At 45.4% G+C, this 6,955-nt stretch overlaps 1 long non-coding RNA gene across 1 annotated transcript; it reads right to left on the minus strand.

Moving 5' to 3' along the window:
- Positions 1-820: 820 nt before the first annotated feature.
- On the minus strand, positions 821-2,976 carry LOC121820382 (uncharacterized). The gene is made up of 2 exons (XR_006060899.2): positions 1,235-2,976; positions 821-1,048 (listed from the first exon to the last, which is right to left on the minus strand). It is a non-coding gene; the product is annotated as an uncharacterized LOC121820382 (long non-coding RNA).
- Positions 2,977-6,955: the final 3,979 nt, after the last annotated feature.

Consider the following 6,955-nt stretch of genomic DNA (forward strand, 5'->3'; position numbering starts at 1 on the left):
CTAGGCACAGTAAAGGCCCACTGCATGGGGATGGCACGGCCATCTTACTCCTCAGCCAGAAGATTAGCCGTTGTGTGGAGGATGGACTTTGCAAAGAGGCGCTAAGTTGCTTCAGTCATGTCCAACTCTGTGACCCATGGACTGTAGCCCACCAGGCTCCTCTGTCCATGGGATTCTCCAGGCAAGATACTGGAGTGGGTTGCCATGACCTCCTCCAGGGGATCTTCCCAGACCCAGGGATCAAACGTGCATCTCTTATGTCTCCTGCACTGGCAGGCGAGTTCTTTACCACTAGCGCCACCTGAGAAGCCCCCGTGCAAGGAGAAGGAGAGTGGAAGCCCCAGCCATGGTCTACCCGAGAAAGACGCTCATACCCCTTCTTGCATGTGCGGTGACCTCTACCCACCCGACACAAGAGCCGCAACCCACCCCCGCCCCCCTGCCCCTTATTCTGTGTCTACCCTCCCTGATCTCCTGCAGCACCTGTTCATCCTGGAACTGAGGCTTCTCCAAAACCAAATCCCACAGACCTGGCCTTCTCACTTCCTTTATAGACATTTGTGACTAATACTAACTAAAGTCGTAGTATATGAGAAAGAAGGTGAAATCTTGTCAAGTCCTTAGAACCCTTCCAGATCTCCAAGGCCAAAGTCTCATTGTCTCTCGGGGCAGAGGTGGGGTGGAAGGAAGGAGGGGGAGCAGGAGGATGTGGGATGGGAAACACGGTTTCCAAGTCGGCTTTGCACCGTGTGGACCAGCCAAGGACCAGGGCAGAACATCAGTCTGGCAGCCAAAGACAATTAACGGGACCAAGCTCCTCGGAGGAAATCCTTCCAAATCCTTTATTTCAAAGATGCTCAAGAAGCTGGGTATTTTCTTTGGAAAGAGCTGAGTTGGTTTTGGGACTCTTGAAGGGTCTCTTCTCTGCTTCACCTGTGACCTCGCACATTCCAGTGCATTGAAATACCAGCTGTGTGCCAGCGGCTCCTGGATGGACGATTCCGGACAAGTCTTCTCCTGGGAACCTGAGATCATATGTCCCATGGATCTGTCATAGACATTCCAAGGACAACATGTTCAAAACCGAGCTCTTGGCAGAACTTCCCAACTGGCCCTCCCACAGTCTCGCCATGTTAATAAAGCCACAGCCATCCACTCACTTACTAATGCCAGGAAAATGGGGATGTTTATTCATTTCCTTATCTAACATCTTAACAAATCCTCTTGACTTTACCTCTTAAACGGGGCTTGAACCTGGTGATTTCTTCCCTTCTTATCATTCAGATCTCAGTTTCTTCCCTGGATGGCAGCAGCGGCCTGATAATTGATCCATCAGAGAGAGGGAATGGCATCAGATGGATACTGGAGAATTTGCTAAAATAAGGGAGAAGGGATATAAATCTTTTTTGAAGTTTCTTCTGACTTGGGATATGCTTGCACAGATGGGATTTCTACATCCGTCGATTTCAAAATAGTCTGTGAATATAGATAGCTTGAATGATGAACTTTGCAGTTTCAGAGTATTTGGGAAATAGAATATTCTAGTCATCTGAAGATGCGGGTTAATTAAGAGGTATGACATTTATCACTTCTTAGAAGATTTCTCTCACTCATCTTAGTTTTTTATTACTTCTGATTCATCAAATTTGCACAAGCCCTATTCATTTTTTAGGAGGGCTTCCCTAGTGGCTCAAATGGTAAAGAATCCACCTGCAATGCAGGAGACCTGGGTTCAACCCCTGGGTCAGCCAGAGAAGGGAATGGCAACCTACTCCAGTATTCTTGCTTGGAGAAACCCATGGATAGAGGAGCCTGGTGGGCTATAGTCCAGGGAGAAAAAGTCAGGCACTATTGAGTGACTAACACTGTCACTTCCATTGTTGAGGATGAAAAGATCAGGGCCCTTAAACCCCCTTCATATTCCTCACTCTTCCTGCCTACCCTTCCTCCATCTTCTCAAAACCTCTATAGGCCACTTCACTGCCAGCAGAAGGAGGAAAACTTCCGGGATCGTAATCACACTCCCACCGTCACTTCTCAGGCATCCGTTCTCCCAGCACTCTGGGAGGCGCTTTTCCAGGCCAGGAGCACACCTAACACCTTCCAGATCTGGATCTTCACATCCGCTCCGCCCTTTGTCAGGACCACCCTTTCCCTGCATCACTGAAAGTTCAAGTCCCACTCGTTAGTCTTTTCACTATAGTTATTACTTTCATTTCACTCAACAACATGCAACATCCTTCCATTAAGCCCATAGGTTGTACACCCAATGGAATTTTGTATTTTTCCTGAACTTTAATGCACATAGGCACATGCCCATAAATGAGATGACACTGTACATGTTTTTGGTCTCACAGATCTGTTTTTTCCTTCTTTTCTCTTTTTGCTTCTTTCCCTCCCTTCCCTTTACAGGGTGAGCCGTCCCCACTCCCAACACCGCCCTGAGCAATCAGTGTCACCAACTTGATGTGTGCACGCCCTGTCCAGTCTGCTCACAGAGTCATCCACGTGTGTGTAAAGAGTTTTCTGATAGCTGTTTGCTTTATCCAAATGGCATAATATAATACAAAGATATCTCTTTGCATCTCACTTTTGTCATTCAGCCTATTCCTGTTAATCAAACTGATATCATTTAAATATGGTTTTTAAATGATCTCATAATGTTCCCTGGTACAATGTAATTTTACAGTTGACCCTTGAACAATGCAGGAGTTGGGGCATGGCATCCCCACAGAGTCAAAAATCCATGAATAACTTTTTGCTCCCTCCAAGTTTAACTACTCGTAGCCTGTTGTTTCACCGGAAGTCTTTCCAATAGCATCAACTCAGTTCAGTTCAGTCACCCAGTCGTGTCCGACTCTTTGCAACCCCATGAATTGCAGCACACCAGGCCTCCCTGTCCATCACCAACTCCCGGAGTTCGCTCAAACTCACGACCATCGAGTCGGTGATGCCATCCAGCCATCTCATCCTCTGTCATCCCCTTCTCCTCCTGCCTCCAATCCCTCCCACATCAGTCTTTCCCAATGAGACAACTCTTCGCATGAGGTGGCCAAAGTACTGGAGTTTCAGTTTTAGCATCAGTCCTTCCAAAGAATACTCAGGGCTGATCTCCTTCAGAATGGACTGGCTGGATCTCCTTGCAGTCCAAGGGACTCTCAAGAGTCTTCTCCAACACCACAGTTCAAAAGCATCAATTCTTCAGCGCTCAGCCTTCTTCACAGTCCAACTCACATCCATACACGACCACAGGAGAAACCATAGCCTTGATTAGATGGACCTTTGTTGACAAAGTAATGTCTCTGCTTTTGAATATGCTTTCTAGGTTGCTCATAACTTTCCTTCCAAGGAGTAAGTGTCTTTTAATTTTATGGCTGCAATCACAATCTGCAGTGATTTTGGAGCCCCCCAAAATAAAGTCTGTCACTGTTTCTAATGTTTCCCCATCTATTTGCCATGAAGTGATGGGACCGGATGCCATAATCTTAGTTTTCTGAATGTTGAGTTTTAAGCCAACTTTTTCACTCTCCTCTTTCACTTATTCAAGAGGCTTTTTAGTTCCTCTTCACTTTCTGCCATAAGGGTGGTGTCATCTGCATATCTGAGGTTATTGATAGTTCTCCCAGCAATCTTGATTCCAGCTTGTGCTTCTTCCAGCCCAGCATTTCTCATGATGTACTCTGCATAGAAGTTAAATAAGCAGGGTGACAATATACCTTGATGTACTCCTTTTCCTATTTGGAACCAGTCTGTTGTTCCATGTCCAGTTCTAACTGTTGCTTCCTGACCTGCATATAGGTTTCTCAAGAGGCAGGTCAGGTGGTCTGTATTCCCATCTCTTTCAGAATTTTCCACAGTTTCTTGTGATCCACACAGTCAAAGGCTTTGACATAGTCAATAAAGCAGAAATAGCATAAATGATCATAAAACACGTATTTGGTCGTCTATGGGGTTGCAAAGAGTCGGACACGACTGAAGCGACTTAGCAGCAGCAGCAGCATACATTATATACTATATTTTTATGGTAAAGCAAGCTAAAGAAATGGAAATGTTAATAAGAAAATCATAAGGAAGAGGAAATACATTTACAGGACTGCATTATGTTTATTAATACTGTAAGTTTATGCTGTCTGTTGAGCAAGATGAATTTTCTATCAGTATCTACATCAATATTTTCTTATATGATGTAAAACACTGTAGGTATTTACTAACAATAGACCTCAAAAGTAGAAAGATAATTTGAAGAAGAAATTCGTATTTATGCATTCATATTTAAGGATTCACGTGTTGATAACAAAGAACAGTGATGTGATCAGCAGGCGAGAGTAGGTGACCTGATTGCTTCGTGGTAGACTGGCCTGCACACTACTAAATGCATTGTCATCAAATTTTTATGTCATGCCATATTACAGTCATATTCATGATGCAATATTGGAAACATTGTTACTTTATAAAGAAAACACGTGATCATAGACTAATAGGCAATTTCTCCAATTATCAGAAAGGCAGACTGTACAATAATGCTGTTCTTTGAAAACAAAGTTATAAAACAGTAAGAAAATGAACATATTATTAATGTTATATTAAAACTTTGACTCACTTTTTGCCTATTGTGTAGTACCTATGTATATTTTAGGCATTCATGACATTCCTAATTTTTTCTTAATTTTTTGATATTTTTAGGCTGCACGTGTATTTTGTATTTTCTTCAAATTATCTCAAATCTCCAAAACAATCTCCAATATATTTATTGGAAAAAAAAAATCTGTGCGTAAATAGAACTATGCAGTCCAAACCCATGTTGTTCAAGGGTCAACTGTATTTAAACTTTCACTTAAAAGTATGTTCACACACGTGAAAACAGAGTCAGAGAGATTCATTTACTCCCCAAGGTCATAGGAAGGGCAGAGTCAGGATGTGAGCCTGCCCGGTTCTAAAACCTGGCTTTTCAGATGTTCTCTGCTGGCTCCTGTGCACATCTGAGGCTCACAGCCACCCTGAGAGTGGGAGGCAGGCTCCATCATTCCCTTTCCTAGGCTCAGAAGGGTTGAATGATTTAACTTTGTCACAAATGGAAGTGAACTGCAAATCTCTGCTTCCACCGTCAAATCCAGAACTATTTCAACCCTAGTACCTGCCTCTCCTTTCCTCTGGAGCTGGGATAACAGGGTGGAACTGCCGGGGGCAGCCGCTGGCTGAGCCTGTGTCTCTCTGTGGGTTGTCTGCTATCCAGAGGAGCAGAGGCATCCCTTGCTTTGCCAAAGTTTCAGGAACCTCTTCTCTTCAGTAGATCTTTCCTTTGAGGGCTCAAGTGGGTGGGAGAGAAGGGGGAGACATGCACTGAGTGAGAGACCCTGAATTCCCCAGGACCAAAATAACCTCATTTCCCTCCACCTCCACTCCCACCCTCCATCCAAGGGAACGAGAGCAGCAAAGTTTCAGTTGCCCAATATTTACATAAGAAGCTGCTTACATTTTTTCCTTTCCTATTTTTAGCTTATGAGCTTGCCCAGAGTCATGGACACCCACCCACGTGTACACGAGGATGTGTGTCCTGACTCACGTGTCTCACACACAGGCTCCATGTGCGTAGGGACCCCACCCCCAACCCCCTGACTACAGACGCAGTAGGGCCTCTGAGATGATCTATGTTCCCCCACAAGCTGTGGGTCTTTGTTCATCATGCTGTCGACTGAATAAAAATGCACAACCTAGAAGTTGAAAATTAATATTTCACTTGGCAGACTTACTGAGCACTGTAGCCCAAGATACAGCCTCTTAGAGGGGCTGCTCTGAAGAGGTGAGGGAGAAGCCAGGATATATAGGAGTTTCTTCCAAAAGAAAAAAAAAAAAAAAAAAAGAAAAACCAAAACACAGGTGGTCAAACTTCAAAGATAGTAATCTAATTAAAGAAAAAACAGGCATCTTGAGTTAATGAACTGACACTCTTCTATGTATGAGAAGATGCAAGAGTCTGGACTGAATGAAATGATTCTCTTAATATGCACCCTGACTTTAGCGCCAGCATCCTGGCTTTCTGAATCCCCTCAGGGTGCACCACTGAAGGACCGGGTGGGGCAGCTGCAGTGGCTGATGACCTTATGGCCTCAACATTCTTTGTTGACTGAAATGACAGGTAACTTTCTTTGTCCACAATACGAACACGTCTACATTTGAGTTTCTTCAGAAGAAGCTCCTGAGATGAGAATTCAAGGCAAGGGAAGTATCGGGAGGTGATTTGGGGACTCCCACTAAGAGAATGGTCAAGCGACGCTGCAGGGGCCGTAAGAAACATCATCAGCCCGGAGTGGTGACCAGGTAGCAGGGCCCAGCCCCCTGGAGCTCTGGGAGGCCGTGCGCAACCTGGCTCAGAACTATCTCATCTTCGGAGGGAGGAGGCTGGAACCTCTATCGGTCAAGTCTCTTTCTGTTGCAGGCAAGGGCTGGGGTCGAAAGAGGGAGTCAGAGGCGTCTGATGCCCAGGTGCAGGGCACAGCCGGCCCAAGACGGCGGCCCGCTGCATCCCCCAGAAAAAGGCTTTGATCCAAGCTCCTTTCCATCCTCGTCCGATACCTGGGATCATTCTTTCCTTCTCTCTGAGCTTCCACTTCCCGCAGCCGTAGCCTGGGGAGAGGATGAGGGGTGAGGCGTGGTAAACTAATGCACATCGCGCATCGGCAATTGGCGTCACTCAGTTTGCTTGAGAGTCAAGTCAGACTCTTCAAAGAGACTCGTTTCCCATCTCACCACCACAGCTTTCTTAGTTCCCTTTCAGCTTCTTGTCAATGGCTCTAAGCTCAGTCTCTGGAGTCTTTCTTCTCTACGACACACCTCTCAGGTGATCTCATCTAACCTGAAAGTTTTGAACATCCTCTGGAGTAACTCTCAGGCATCCGCTCTTACGTGCTCTCTGCCTCCTCCAAAGTGGATCAGGACTCTGACTGCTCTCACCTTG

The sequence above is a fragment of the Ovis aries genome, chromosome 9 (genome assembly GCF_016772045.2).
Source record: "Ovis aries strain OAR_USU_Benz2616 breed Rambouillet chromosome 9, ARS-UI_Ramb_v3.0, whole genome shotgun sequence".
In the NCBI taxonomy this organism is placed as follows: Eukaryota; Metazoa; Chordata; class Mammalia; order Artiodactyla; family Bovidae; genus Ovis; species Ovis aries.